We start from the raw sequence: 15,786 nt of genomic DNA, 5'->3' as shown, positions 1-15,786 counted from the left end.
GGATGACGAGCCTCCCGGTGACGCTGGTGTAAAGCAGTCACCAATGCTAACAGGCATCACTGCATTTTAATGCACTGCAAGGTTGAAGTCACAATTGCACCTAACCGCTATCTTACCTCTCAACCAGAAACTATGGTTACTTCTTGATATAGATAGTAGTATCCATCCGTCGCTTCCCAGCGATACAGACCTTTTCATATATCATAGAAGTTAGAAGGTTAAATTTCATACAAAAAAAATTTCTTTCTAGGACATCGACTGCCCTGAACTTTTCTAAACCAAAAAAATATGTTTTGAACCTCTGACATTGGAGGCTTGTAATTTATAAAAAAAATTCGTAAGTTAGCATTGAGAACTTGTGAATTGCTTAAAAAGTTGGTTAGGAACATCGATTAGTCGCTAAGTATATCTTTATAGCCCGCAAATGGGGTTGAGTAATGTTTCGAACAGAAAGGACCTTAATGCGGGTGGTTTAAGGCACAGTTTACGTGTTTTTATTGAGAAACTAATTTTTATTTGCTATTGGGGTAATGCAGATATACTTATGTGTGTGTTAGGTTCTTGATATTTCTGTTTGTTATGTTCTTAATGACGTCAAGATTTTTTTTATTTCTTTTCATTGTCGCTGTTCATGTGCGACTACAATTAGTTGGTTTAAAATGTATATTTTTGTTATTATCATTACAAAATATAAGAAGTTTGACAAAATCTTAAAGCATTTTGATCATATTTTCCAGATTTTGTAGGCAGCGGCCTGGCTCTCTGCCCCTGGCATTGCTGAGGTCCATGGGCGACGGTAACCACTCGCCATCAGGTGGGCCGTATGCTCGACTGCCTACAATGGCAATAAAAAAAAAGATAATCTTTCATTTATAAGGTCCACTGACCAAAGTGACCTGTTCGTGAAAAATGCTCGTTTTATTTTTCTCGACAAACATAACAAAACCAAAATTGTAAAAACAAAATTGACCTCACTAATTGTAAAAAAAACAGGAAACGCAAATCAAGTACCTACTTATCACCATCTCAAACGCAATTCGATGACTAAGCATCAGAGAAAGTACACAAACGAAATCCAGTGAGCACACACGACGCCCCTACAACAACAAGACACTCGAAACATTAATCATTAGTGGAACACGAAACCAAGCAGCAAGTAAACATTATCTTCAAATTAAACATTAACTAACACGTAGGTGCTTCCCCAAATGTTGTAAAATCTGTAATGGGTAAACCGCTACTTTGCGGAAATATGTAGTGCCTTCTTTAAAATGGAGAGCTTTAGCTTTAAGTTTGAACTCAGCGTAGATTTACAATAAAACTTTTGTCTTTTTAATCACTGCCTGTTGAGGATCGTGGCCTAATGTTTGGTATTTGTTCTTAATTTTAATGCTATTGTTAGGCAATAGGTACTAAACTCTTGTACGTTTTTGACGCAGCCATTATAAAATACAGAGTTATGTGAGTTTGGACTAAGCTGGTAGGTGTTCCGTTTTCAATTTGTGACGTTTCATTGTAGAGGTTCGTCTTATACCGCGGGACTACGTGCGCTACACTATAAGCCTGCAGAATTCAGTATGTACAAACGGCTTGGAAGTAATACTGTTTATATTGCGGGAATTCAGCTAACGACTTGGCCAGATGCTATCGCCACCTGGCTTGTTGGGTCAAACTTAGTATTTGTACTTGGAAACTGTGGGAATTGAGCTATTTGTGTTTTTGGTAAACCAATGGAAACACTGTTGTTAGTTTACTTCGAATACATTAAAATTAATTCTATTGAAATCATACAATATATATATTGGAATATAATATTATTATGACATGTGCAGATGTTTTACGGATATTTACGGATGACACTGTTACAGTCTTTTGAATTTTTATAGAATGCTATTTGATATTCGCTTCTTCTATTGATTTTCGTTTTTTATGGTCAGCATAAGACTGTAATATTATTATAATATTAGAAAATTGATCAAGCAGACGTAATTGTATGCAGAAAACGAAATTATGCTAGGAGCCGAGTTTACTTATTTAAATATCAATTCCTCTACTTAAGTACATTTTGGGGTCTCTCTGCTTTAGTATTGAATGATACCATGAAGGGAGTATTGAGATCCATTTTTACTATTATCTGCATATAGTTTGATATCAAACATGCTTGTAAATGTTTACCAATATTCTGTGTTATCTAAATTTTTGTAGATTATAGGAATAGCTAGTGGCAATATGGTTTCTTATGAGCTCGCATGGGTAGATACCACTACGCCGCTTTTTTCTGCAGTAAAGTACTTAGTCATGTGTTTCGATTTCAAGAATGGGGTAGTTGTTCTACAAACAAGACTTAGAACTTTTGTGTCAAGGTGGGTGGCGGCAATTACATTGTTAGTGTCTATGGGGTCCGGTAACCATTTAACATCAGTTGGGCCGTGAGCTCATCCACACGTCTAAGCCAAAATTAAATACAAAGGTGAAAATTTGGCTAAGTCTTTCTGGATGTTCATTTGCTCTCTCGCTGTTCGATGTTCCTTTACAGTTTTTTTGTCATCAAGTGTTTGAGTTTCAAATAAATCAACTGTTTGGAGTTTGATTAAGGCTCCTCGTAATTATGTTTCAGTTTCCAACTTTTCCAGTCTAAATTGGTACGTTTTTAAAACCGAACACGTTTCCAAAGTCTTATCGAACGTGTCAAAGAAACCGCTAAGTTAAAAACAAGTGCTCTCCGCTTTAGTACTGTAGTGTTCATTAAAGAGTGGAGGGCCTCAGGCGACGTAATGGGGCCGCTACTTCTCTCCCTTGTTATCTCATACGATGCCTCCTTTGTTGCGTCCGTATTGTGTATACTAGATACTCATCCGCCTGTTGGAAGCGACGTGTGGTCAACTCCCGGATTTGTGGCTTAAGTTAATTTAGACCTTGCGGGCTAACTAAAACGTGTCTGTTTCGTTTATTGTCCAAGTTTGGTTTGTTTGTGAATGAAAAATCCTTAGTTAAATCAAAGTATGGTCTATTTACTGGTGGCAGGACGTTTAGGGAGTCCATATGAGTGGGTACTACCACTCTGCCCATTTCTGTCGTGAAGCAGTAAAGCGTTTCGGTTTGAAGTATGGGGCAGCCGTTGTACTGTTAAAAACTGATACCTTAGAACTCATTTCTTGAGATAGGTGGCGGCATTTACGTTGTAGATGTCTATAACCTCCGGTAACCATTCAACATCAGGTGGGTCGGAAGCTCGTCTACTCACCTAAGTAACAAAAGAAAATGCCACTGGCTCTAAGAAGAGCCACATTCCTGAGAAGAACCGGCGAAACAAACTCAGCGGGCATATCTTTTGTTATTTGTGTGCCTTTTTTTTTTACATCCTCCTCCTTGCGTCGTATTCCTCATTGCTGAGGGTGGTCCCTTTTGTATAATCTTCGCACGCACGATCTTTCTCCATCTATTCTGATCTCTGGCGGTGTGGAGGTCGTTGTGAAACATGGAATCAAGAGCGGTGCGGATCTGGTCGGACCAACGTATTGGGCTACGCCCCCGAGGTCTTTTCCGATCTACCTTACTCGTCACGATGAGCCTCTCGAGATTTTTTTACATTTATACTTTTTTTATATTTTTAACTAAGGATTTATACATTTATACATTTTTTACATAGCAACAATTTTAATATGAAAAAAACATAAACAGTAAAACTGATTTTATTTTTTTATTGCTTCGATGGATGGACGAGCGCACAGCCCACCTGATGTTAAGTGGTTACTGGAGCCCATAGACATCTACAACGTAAATGCGCCACCCATCTTGAGGTATTACTTCTAAACTCTGAGGATAGTTACAACGGCTGCCTCACCCTTCAAACCGAAACCCATTACTGCTTCACGGCAGTAAAAGGCAGGGTGGTGGTACCTACTCGTGCGGACTCACAAGAGGTCCTACCAGCAGTATAGACCTATAACGATCCCCTCAGTCCCGCGCATTGTGATATAAAGTTGCACTTTGTATCGATAAAAATCTGTTTAAAATACCCGTTATTGCACAAACATTTCTTGGTACTTTTATAAATCGAACTTAACAATGCGAATGAATGTTATTGAAGATTTCATTAAAATGAACTTAAGCATACTTTGCAGATGTATTTTTAATGGAAGATTTCTCGAAACTAGTAATATAGCATACGATGCGTGAAAGATTTATCTGAAAAACTATTTCGTAGAGATTCATCAGAATGACAAACGATAGCGATGTGACGTTAAACAAATTTATCAAATTCATGAATAGAGAGAATGAACTATAATAATATTAAAATTAACGGACACAGCTTTTTAAAATCCCAATCACGAGGGTTGACGACCTGAAAGTAGGATTATGATTCTACCTGCTGGCCAGATTGTGGGCCCTGGTTTTTGATATTTCTACCGAAAATTTTCTCGTTTTAAAGGATAGGAAATCATAACATTTGTCTGACGTACTAGTGGCGAAAGATTTTTCGGATCGTACATCAGTTTAACAGTAGTATAAGCATCAGTATAAACAAATCATAATAGGTGACGCGGGTCACGATGTAGAGCCTCAAGCAGGGAGAGATGGCCGCATTCCTTTATGGAAACTCTCACTGAAAACTTAATTTACCGTTGTGTTCATATTTCTCCATACTTTCTTCAGCATGCTAAAGCTAAGCTGATTTCGTGACAGCTACGTAGTACGTACGTAGCGTAGTATTTTACTAGGGTTGAACGTCAAAATTTTACTTAATATTTTTTTTACGACAAAATTTCCTTTTTTGTAAATTTTAACTGAACGTGATTTTCTTATCAATACGAATCAAATTCACGAAAAAATATTTCGATCCAATTGATATCACTTAACGTCAACAAAAATGTCTTTAAATGTGAAAGGAAAAGACAAATCTAATTATCATATGGGCTGGTTACCCAATATAAATTGTATGAACACACCAGTATGCCAAGTCCGAGTAGTGGCTTCGATAATCTGGCTTTGGCACATGGCCCAATGTACACCATACGAAGCTTACAGATCATTCTTGTGTTGAAAGTGTAAATGTATTTACAAATGTATTTGCACTTTTTCGTTTATTTGAAATTCTTTTAATACGAAATTTGTTGCAAGAAGAATTCGACCAAATTTTAATAAAAATACATCGTATTGACTATTTTAGCGGCGAACCAATCACGCGGTTTGTGGAAGAAAATGGTAGCCGTTTTCCAATGCACCTGAGACTTCAACCCAATCTCGTGACTGGTGAGAATGAACAAGGTGTTCTGTGTCAATTCATTGTGACGTCAGCGTAAAAGGACAGACTCTTTAATGTAAATTGTATGTTTTTGTTTAAAGCCTTTTCAGGCTTAAAGTTTCGAGTGAGTTGAAAGTCTTGAATCCCACGAAATTCAATCATTTGATCGTTTTGTCGAATCAGAAATATTAAATTTTTGGTTTAAATATTCGAATTTATTTTACAGCTTTTTGGCAGAAAACAAAGAACTACTTACTATTTATTTTATTTCGGATAATAGTTTTATTTATGAAAATACTTAAAATAAGAACTTGAGCCTTTTATATTGTACGCCCCGACCTACACGTAATCTAATCAAGTGCTATGTTTATTTAGCAAGGCTATTCTGAACAAACAAAGAACTCTAAATGTTGAGAAATTACTAGGGAAATTATTTCTGTACATTCCCAGTACAAATATCGGCTGAAATAAACAGTCTATTTATATGATGATCCATAACAGGAGACTTATCTTGAGATTAATGCCGATACCAGTCACAAGGCGATCTTGGCCTCTTCAAACTAATGGTAAGGCTTCGGTGTACAAATAGGTCGTATTGTTATCCGAATAAAGATTACAAAAGGTCTCTCCAAGTTATACTGCCCCTATTTTACTGTATAAACTTAATTGTCTGTTGCTAGTAAATCTTCTTCGGGATTCCAGCTAGTACAAATATAATTAGAAACTTTAGAATTAGCGATGTCACTCTTTTTCTTCCTATTTACAAATATTATTATATTTATCACAGTATCAATGTGTCATGTGGCAAATAAAGGTTTTTTTAAGTATAAACAAGTAAAAAGGTAAATAATAAAGGTTATTTAAGTAAGCAAATACATTTGACTATTCATATTTGTATACATAATAATATTGTCTGAAATAGCCAAGTAAGTAACAACGGCGTGTTATTTCACACATCTCACGATCTTCCCAATTATCTTTTCGCAATTAAATTTTCTCTATTATAAAAGCTTAAGACTTATGAGATCGTGGAATAATTATTATTTAATTATTCTGTCTTATATTCAAACAAGGCTCAAGAAATCTCATTTCTAATTTACAATTTAAAGTTACTTACTTATTTCGGAATATATTTTTACTTACTGTATTATACAATATGTTCTTGCTTTGAAATGCGATATTAATTTTATCCTACCCAATCTGCCTAACGCGTAACCAAAATAACCTTACTTGAACATTATCTGAACTTGGACTAAGTTTACATTTATGCACATTAGATAATTGGAAGGAAAAAAATTCTGATTAGTCATACAAATAATTTAGTTACGATATAAAAAAAAAATACAAGACTACGATCCACGTCACGTCACCAAAGAATCAGTTGTGGAATTAAAAATAGAAAAAGAATATGGTATAGAATTCAACTGGGATAGAGGTCAGCTTATGCAGAAAAAAGTAAAATTACTTGAAGAAGTATTGTGTCATCTAACTGCGCCATTTCGCATATTTTCATTACTATACATTATAAAAAAGTACATACATACTTGTCACATATCGACGAATAACTGAAACATAAGAATCTTACGTCCTACGAGGAATGGGATTTCTATATTTATTATTATATTATTATATTATATTATATCTTTTTGGCCACAGCGACTTCAGAAGACACTACTGAAATCATGATTAATATCCAAAACATCCTAAAACATAGGACTTGTATTGCAAAGATATCTGAGTCACAAGACGTCTAGCTTACAATTGAGATAAATTATCAAAACAATCTATATTATACACAATTTAAGTTAATTGACATATTATTGTAAAGAAAGAAGCTAGCTAATGCAATCAATTTTATAAGCGCAAAATGTTTAAAAATTCTTCAAAATGAATTCACAAAATAGCTGATATTGGAGCTATATTAAAACCAATTTTCCTACATCTTCCTACCCTGGAGTTAAAATTCAATCAAACTAAATTAGATCTGAGTAGTTCAATAAAAGTTATTGATCGATCGCGATTCGTTACCTAAGCTTATTTTACGGCTGTGCTTACAAGTTTAATGCGCAGTAAAGTTTCCAGTGACGTAGGCTTCAGAATACGTCTTGATGAAGTTTTTTTATTGACTTTATAGACTGTCGAGCACACGACCCACCTCGTGGTAAGTAGTCACCGTCGCTCATGGGCATCATTGCCAAAGGCACAGCCAAGCCCCTGCCTGAATAATATCATTTCATATCGTGGTTTTTGTTTTTGTTTTTTATTGCTTAGATGGACGGACGGGCTCACAGCCCACCTGGTGTTAAGTGGTTACTGGAGCCCATAGACATCTACAAAGTAAATGCACCACCCACTTCGAGATATAAGTTCTAAGGTCTCAAGTATGGTTACAACGGCTGCCCCCACCCTTCAAACCGAAACGCATTACTGCTTCACGGCTGAAATAGGCAGGGTGGTGGTACCTACCCGTGCGGACTCACAAGAGGTCCTACCGCCAGTAATATGTCGGCATCGGTATCCTTATATGATAATTGCTTATTAATTACAAGACTGCTTTTTAGCATTTGATTTTCAAGGTTCTGAACGTCAAATGGAACAAAGAAAACCCTTGTAGGGTCACCTTGTTCCCGCTATGTAAAATGTTTTTTTTTAAAGAAGAGCTTATTTTGTAATAACTATGTAACTATTATACTATTGAAAACACAAAACATTATCAACTACTACATGATTCTATATAGTGTTGTTTACGCCCACGTAAGATTTAACTACACCATGCCAGCCTTTCAAATTACTGTTCTCTCTTCGAGTGATGCAGATTCCGTCGCTTCAGACCGCTCTACTACAATCAAATCAGAGCTTTTAGATTTATGTGTTCCAATTCATCAAACAGCACGCGAAGCTATTCCGGAAAATGATGACGTCATGCCGCAATCCCATCTCCGTCGCGGGCAGCTCTGCAACAGACCTCCGCGGGGGGCATGTTTGACAAATAGACATCTCGTGCAGCGAATTTGGTCGAAAAAATTGTCGCGGAACCAACCCAGGGAACCTTTCAGGCGCAAATTTACTTTGACCTCCCTCGTCGCTCTTATCATGCAAAAATCTACAACGAAAGGAAAAGCGAAAGGATTGGACGGGGGTCTGGCGTCGTCGGTCGCGATATGTCTACTGCAATAAAGTAAATTGCGAACATTTGCTCCACGAATTTGGAGCAACGACGATCTTTATGGTGCCGATAATGTTATGGGCAGGTAATGCTCTGCTTCGAATGTACAAATGGATGTTACATTGTTTTACGATCGTTTCGGTGTATCGGCCCTGTGACGCGAGCCGGTAATGGCGCCGCTGATTTACGACAACATTAAAGATTGAGCTTCGGAAAGAAATTGAATTGCTCGGTGACCATTCTGCCTATAAATTTAACTTGGAATATACGGGTTTGGGACGAAAATCTTTTCCGCTGTCGGTACGTGTTGGATATAGTGTTAAAGTATAGCCAGTATATTTAGCACATAAATTGAGTTCGAAAAAAGATTATAGTATAGTTCGAAAATAGATTTATATAATAAAAGGTGGAACGATTTTCAAAGTCACGCTTATAGTGAATTATTAAAATAGTCCCATTGTTTCTGCAGCGATATATGTACATAAATATATCACCAAACAAAAGAAATCTGCAGTGGTTTCTATATTATTATATTCCCTGTATAGTCATGCTTTGTAAGCTATAAGACTGGGTTTGTTCTTGAGACCAGACTCAAGAACATGAATTAACAAAAATAAAATCATATAGAAATGTTTCATTTGAAATAATGGAATCGGTTAGTTTTCAATGAAGTAAACGAATGCAGTTTTGTCATATTCAAGCAACGCCTGTGGATAAGTCGTGTCCTGTTGTAGACGACCGTTCTGATGAGTTAGGGCTATCGCAGTTTATGGTTCTCAAATCACAGTCGACCACCTAATCTCTTTAGAACATCTTCTGTTTTAATGGCATAGCGCTAAGAAAAATTCCATATAAAAATAAACAGATTTTAATACTATAGGACAGACAATTATTGGAACAAATTCCAAAACGTGATGCCATGTTGACATTTCAACTTCCCTGAAATAATGACTATCCTAAACTTCAGACTGAAACGCATTGTGATTAATGTGTTCTACTCAAAGATGCAGAATCTTAATGCTCTATGTATTAGTTCCTTTACTAATTCTTGTAATAGCTCAGAAGCATTTTTTTTATTGCTTTGATGGGTGGACGAGCTCATAGCCCACCTGGTGTTAAATGGTTACTGGAGCCCATAGACATCTACAACGTAAATGCGCCACCCACCTTGAGATTTAAGTTCTAAGGCCTCAAGTACAGTTACAACGGCAGCCCTACCCTTCAAACCGAAACGCATTACTGCTTCACGGCAGAAATAGGCGGAGTGGTGGTACCTACCCGTGCGGACTCACAAGAGGTCCTACCACCAGTGATAAGACCTCACCTCTAGCTCTCTATTTCAGTAGATTTTATTCTAAAACCTCGCCAGATTAACAGATATGCAAAACAATTTGCACCCAATATTCTATTCTGATGAGTCAAACCAGAGCGTGTCGTCTGCTATCAAATACCATTATTGTACTACCAATATTAAACGCTGCTGCTGTAGCGATAATGAGTCTTTTGTTATGGAGATTATGGTGCCATAGAACAGTGAACTAAATAGACTAACGTATAATAAATAATTGGATTAATTGTACAGGTCATTTACAATGTTTACAGGTAATTTAAATCTAACATTAGGCCAACGAGTATCTTCTATTATTCATTAATAAAACGAATTAGAACAAAATTATAATGAAAGAAATTTAAATGGCTTCTAAATAGTAAACCTCATCGTGAGCTCGTTTTAGTATCTTTTTTTTGCCTTTAGAAACAAACGAAACCTACGGTCCATCTGATGGTAAACGATCACTGTTGCTCATGGATATCTACAATTCATACAAAACATATTGTTCTTAAAACCAAGTCGATAACAAATAGAAAGATAATAGTAATATACATATTATGTAGTTCATAATGACATAAACCCCATAATGAGAGACAATAAAGAGGCCCATTTAAAATTACCAGCCACTGGAAACCCACTCACTCAAAGTCGTCAGCTGCAATGGAGACTAAGCATTTTAATAATCCATACCTAAATTAATGTTGAGATACAGGAAACCAATATGTCCGTACACGGCGTGATTACATTGACAAGTCGAAAATGCATACTTTTCAGGGCAGCCATTTTTAAGTTTACATATTATTGGTAAATCTATTTTCTTATCCTTTTATATAATTTTTATGCGTATTTAAGTAATTTCATCGGAATTTTCACACAGTGTAAGTATAATAATCAATTAACGTTTTAATCAAGCAAAAAATGACATATCAAGTTGCTCACCGACGACTTGTCAATTTATTTACCTAAGCAATTTATTAAAATCCGAGAAAAGTAATAAGATTGATAAAATAAGAGATTTAAAAAAAATACATAAATATGTAATAGCCATTTGATGGTGGTTGGATGGTGAGATGGGATGGGATGTGATGGGATGGTATGGACATGTGAGACCTTAGAACTTATATCTCAAGGTGGGTGGCGCATTTACGATGTAGATGGTGGGCTGTGAGCTCGTCCACCCATCTACGCAATAAAAAAAATGTGCTGAGACGAAATGAAAATGAGGTTGGTAAGAGAGTGTTAACTATAAATGTGGAAGGATATAGAGGAAGAGGTAGACCTAAGAAGAAATGGATGGATTGCGTGAAAGACAATATGTGTAAGAGTGAGCGAAGAAAAGCTATATGAGAGAGGAGTATGGAAGGAGAAAACAAGTTGCGACGACCCCAGGTGACTGGGAGAAGGGCAGGAGAATGATGATGTAATAATAAGCCATTTGAATTGATCAATCTCGAACTAAAACCCAAAACTTGTACTTAATTTTATTTTTTATTAATTAAAAGAAACTGAAATTATTCTGCTTCTGGAATTACTATTATATTATTCTTTCTGTTCTTTTCCGTTTCCCTCTAAATCAGGGTCTTCAGTATCTAAGTCGTGGCATTTTTTGGTGGGTTGTCAGTCTTTATGTTTTTATAAAAATCGTGAAATGCTGTGTCTATTAAAGGTAATAAATCCACCAGATTCTTCTCTTTTCTGTACTTACTGGCAAGATGTCTTTGGAGACAACTTCTATTTGGACGTTATATACGTTATGTCTATATTATATTTGCTCCTTTTCTGAAAGTTGATTACCTTAAAAGAGCTTTCACTGTCAAATCTATCTTGAAACGTATTTCTCCAATAGGTTTTTTGTATTGCAGCCATTTTACAGTTTGCCGCAAGAATTTATCTTCGGAACTGTCTTTTTTAAATCGTGAATGGCTCTTTTTTCGAACTTAATTTAGGAAATTTTCGCACTTAATTGGTACAATGACATATGCGTTATTAATCTTACAAGATCTTATGAGTTGCACCCAGTCATTAAAATAGATAGTTAATTTTAAGTCGCCTTTTCTGTTTGGTTCTCTCAATCAAGGCATGATCCGAATCACACATCATGTGAATCACAATCCAAGAAACTTGTGATTAATAGTTTCTAGCGTTGGATACACATGAAGTAAATACATGAACATCATTGCACCCGTATTATTTTTGTTTTGGCCTCCATATGTATCTGAATAAAATGTGACCTGTAAAACTTTTGAATCTGAAGAAAATGCCACAGACACGACGCGATTTCACGAGCACCGATGGTTTCGTCCTACATGTAACATGTAGCCTTATTAGTTGCTAAATCATGGATTGTGAGATTGTAGGACCATAGCGGTCGTTTATAAAAAGAAACAGAAGTTTTAAGATAGGGGGTGGGTAAGCACTGCTGAAGATCATATGTATATGTTCGACTGGATAAGTTGCACTTTGCTTCATCTTTATCTTTTCTTTTTTCTGAATATTATAATGCTTTTTTATACCGGTAATAACTTGACAACCGAATATGTATAGTCGCGAACACAATTATGGGCTATGTGAATAATTGATCATCTAAAGGTATTCGGTTAGTTCATTTAATTATGTGGCGTAAATAACTTAACGTGTTGAGTTAATTAAATAAATAACACTAATATGTTCAGATATATCTAAATGTCATTATGTTCTCGTTGGAAACAGAGTTGTTTAGTAATTCACAAGTGCGATATCCCAAAAATACGTGAGAGAATCGAGTTACTCATTTATTCCCCATATAAAACAAGTAATCTGGACGACAATTCTGCTATAACTTAAAATTTGATATTAGTCGACTTGTCAAGTTATTCACGCCGTGTACGGATGTCATCACAATATTATTATGTCAAGCCCCTCTTTTAAATTTTAATGATAAAACGAAAGGACAATTCCCAAAAGTGAGCCAACTTTGTGTCAAAACTATTTAATTTATACTTGAAAAACTATGCCTTATTTTTTCACGTTGTTTAGTTTATGTATCAACATTTCTTTCACACTGGCATTGTTTTATAAAAAAGTTACCTATTTGATAACATCCGAAAACTGAGTACTTTTCCATCATTCATAGTTTTTAAATTCGCCAATAGGCAGACAAAGGACTTAGCCCATACAGCCTTATAGTAAACCTAAATGCTGCCGAAAGAAAGAGTTGTGGGTGATTTGAACTACAAATTAAAAAAAAAGCTAATCAGATACTTTTTTAGTTTATTTTTTTCAATTCAATATTTATATATTGTAATAATAATTATTACTTAAAACCATGAATTATTTAATGTTTTTAGACATTAATGATTCCATTAGTAGAAATCTCAATGGCCTACCGTTACTTATTCTTATTATCTATGATCAGAGAGTTTTGGCAGCAATCCGAGTGAAGCGTCACTTAGTCTTGAAGTTTTTTTTTAATGTTTTTTTTTAATAGTTTATTGTGATGTATAATATATAAATTGGGCGTTGTTTTGTGTATTAAACGTCAATAATCGTTGTTCACGATTATTGAGGCATTGGAATGAAACTGTGGTTAACATAGCAGTGGTGTTTTTTTTTTTAGATAATAGGTCTACGGAAGCTCACGCTCAGTCAATATGCTATTCGTTGAGTTGACGTCAAAACTCCCAAAAAGCAATAAAAGCACCGACTTTTTATTGACATGAAAATAATATTACTACAGACTAGGCTGTATAGGCTACGCTCTTTGCTTCTGCCTATTGGCGAATTTAAAAACAACAACAACAAAATCGTTGCCGGCTTCCTGATTTTCATTTCCGAAAGAAGGGTCAATGAAAACCATTCTCAGAAACCATCTTCATTTTATTATTATTTTGAGGCTATAATAATAAAACTAATTTGCATAAAGGCTTATTTCTAGCAACAATAACCACAATTAACTTATTTGACACTGTAACTAATGATGAAAGCGATTATTGATTTCGAAGAAAACAATTTGTAACTTAATTTTAGTTGCAGAAAAAAACAGTTTTCTCTTAAGCCTGGGTGAGAATATAAAAATCGTTTTCTGAATATGAAACGATATTTATTTTTCTATCAAATTAAGTTAAAACCATCATGACCTGAAAACTGTTTTTAGGTGCCCAAACGCCCAAAGAAAATGGGCATTGCCCTTTACGGTTAAGTAGATTGTTGATTGTTCGAATTATGATTTACTAAATATAACAATTAGATAAATGATTTAAATGAAAATCTTGTCCGTGTCAATAACAATGACATATTATAGCTAGCTACTAGTTCAACCGCGCATATCTGTAGGACGCACTTAAGTTCCATTAATATTATAATTTTGGCTTGACGACCTCAAATACATTATAATGTTACTGATCTAAAGGCTACACCGAAATCTGCGTCTCTGACATGAAAAATAAAAAATAAACAAGAACATATTATGATATCATAATATACAATGAACAAGGAAGTTTTTCAAATTTTGAAAAACAATTCCCTTCACAATTTGAGCATCGTTGCACACGATGTTGCTACTGAGAAAAGCAGTGGACGCACCTTTATCCTCTACAGCCTTTTCAATCGCAGTTATCGTCACTTCGGCATCATGTAATAGGATTCCTTTAAACATTTCTTTTAATTTCGAAAATAAATGGCTATCATAAAATTTGAGGTCGAAGAGAATCAAAATTCCAAATCAAAATTCAAATAATTAAAAAGATCGTTTGTTCATCTGGTTCGCTGCTGGCGCATTGAGCCAGTGGGGTCAAACTTCTAAAACAGCTTGCAAACAAAATTACTGTACCACTCTAAAGTGACCATTCAGTCCAAAAACGAGGCAATCATCGTAGTTCAGTTCTTAACTTTTGTTGGCTGTTCTACAAAAGGAACCCTCTGCAGACCATCGCTTTTGATTTCGGGATCAAAACAATAAACTCTGATTCCGCAACCTGTGACGTCATCCAATACAGCATTCGAGGCACCTCCATAGAATTTTAATTGCATCTGATAACAATTACTGCCAAGGCATTTTTTGCACAACCCTGCTTCATATCATCAAATCAGTAGTAAATAATCGCACAAAACGAGGCATGATCTTCCAACGCCAATTACACGCTTAAAACACTGTTGTGGACTAAAGACCACAGTGAAAAATTTCATGCATTCAATTCACAATGCCAGTGATGCTACTTTTAAATTGATTGACTCCACGTGAGACACTGATGAACAGTACACAACTGACGAATTTACTTAATCGAACTATAAAAATAGTTTGTTTTCGAATGCTGTACTAGTTTTTCAGAATTGGTTCAGAGCCAGTCCTGAAAATGCGTATAGTATGCGTGTGTTTGCTTTTAGAAAGTACTTAGATAAAACTCTCCCAGGTGGCCGATCCAAATGAGATAAGAGCTTATGTATTCAAGAAATACATAGTTATCTACTGCGCACTAAATGTAGATATAGTTCAGTTCATTTTGATTACTCTGGTTCTGTGTTCAAATATTGATGGCAAGAATTTCATGAAAGATAGCACTTTTATTCCAACTAGGATCCTCTTATAACGCACGCTTACGATAAATGCTAGATGTGTAATATTCAACGCCGAACCAGTCGTCTGTAAATGCGTTACTTAAGTAATATTAAAATGAAAGAAATAAACGCGTGATCACACTGTTTAATAAGATTTAACTAAGACTTCCAAACACAATACGCTTCTACAAATGTATTTTACACTTCATGTGTGAAGCTCAAGTGAATAAATTAGTAAACAAGCGAACCGACAGATGTGAATAAGTAGGTGTTTTCTTTTCACCGTCTCCTAGTCAAAGCAGTAAATGATGCAGCGGTATGTTATATGGATCAAATACATACCACGGTTCACTTGGATTTAATTTATTTATTTAATGCTAAGTTGATTGGCCGTCTAACCGTCGCCATCTAGACGGGCTTCGGATAGCTTGACGACCGAGAGGGCTGGTGGTCGTGGCACCGACGACCGCCGGTCCGGCGTCCCGAGGGGGAGGGTGGTGGGAGAGATGTGTT

At 35.7% G+C, this 15,786-nt stretch overlaps 1 protein-coding gene across 2 annotated transcripts in view; it reads left to right on the top strand.

Annotated features, from left to right (window-relative positions):
* LOC101735642 (protein sidekick-1) overlaps positions 1-15,786 on the top strand; it is a 209,506-nt gene that overhangs the window by 72,385 nt on the left and 121,335 nt on the right. The gene's annotated exons all lie outside the window — the stretch shown is intronic.

Source organism: Bombyx mori, chromosome 21 (assembly GCF_030269925.1).
Source record: "Bombyx mori chromosome 21, ASM3026992v2".
NCBI classification, from domain to species: Eukaryota; Metazoa; Arthropoda; class Insecta; order Lepidoptera; family Bombycidae; genus Bombyx; species Bombyx mori.
This window is presented reverse-complemented; position numbering and strand designations above follow the sequence as displayed.